The 530-nt window shown below is 42.3% G+C and overlaps 1 pseudogene; it reads left to right on the top strand.

Moving 5' to 3' along the window:
- The first annotated feature begins 227 nt into the window (after window positions 1-227).
- LOC127077514 (uncharacterized) lies at window positions 228-327 on the top strand (annotated as a pseudogene).
- Window positions 328-530: the final 203 nt, after the last annotated feature.

Raw genomic sequence — 530 nt, 5'->3', positions numbered from 1 at the left:
CGTGATCAAGGTTACTTATCTCGTACATGCCAGTTTTCGTTTGAGGTTTTTCCACCGTTGTTCGTTCGGTTCCCCACTGATAGTGGTTTTGGGCCATGCTCTCGATAAGCTGGTAAGCATCAGCATAAGGTTTGTTCATTAATGCACCACCTGCAGCGGCGTCTATTGTTAACCTTGTGTTGTATAAGAGACCATTATAAAATGTGTGAATTACTAACCAGTCTTCCAAACCGTGGTGTGGGCAAAGTCTCATCATGTCTTTATATCTTTCCCATGCTTCGAAAAGAAACTCGTTGTCTTTCTGTTTAAATCCGTTTATCTGGGCTCTTAACATAGCTGTTTTGCTTGGCGGAAAGTATCGGGCAAGAAAAACTTTCTTCAACTCGTTCCATGTGGTGACTGAGTTGGAAGGGAGAGATTGAAGCCATCTTCTAGCGCTATCTCTTAATGAGAAAGGAAAAAGACGAAGTCGAATTGCCTCTGAAGTGACACCATTAGCTTTAACAGTATCAGCGTATTGGACAAATACG

This window comes from Lathyrus oleraceus, chromosome 4, assembly GCF_024323335.1.
Source record: "Lathyrus oleraceus cultivar Zhongwan6 chromosome 4, CAAS_Psat_ZW6_1.0, whole genome shotgun sequence".
Lineage (NCBI taxonomy): Eukaryota > Viridiplantae > Streptophyta > Magnoliopsida > Fabales > Fabaceae > Lathyrus > Lathyrus oleraceus.
Note: the sequence above shows the minus strand (reverse complement) of the source record. Positions and strands in the feature narration are given on the sequence as shown.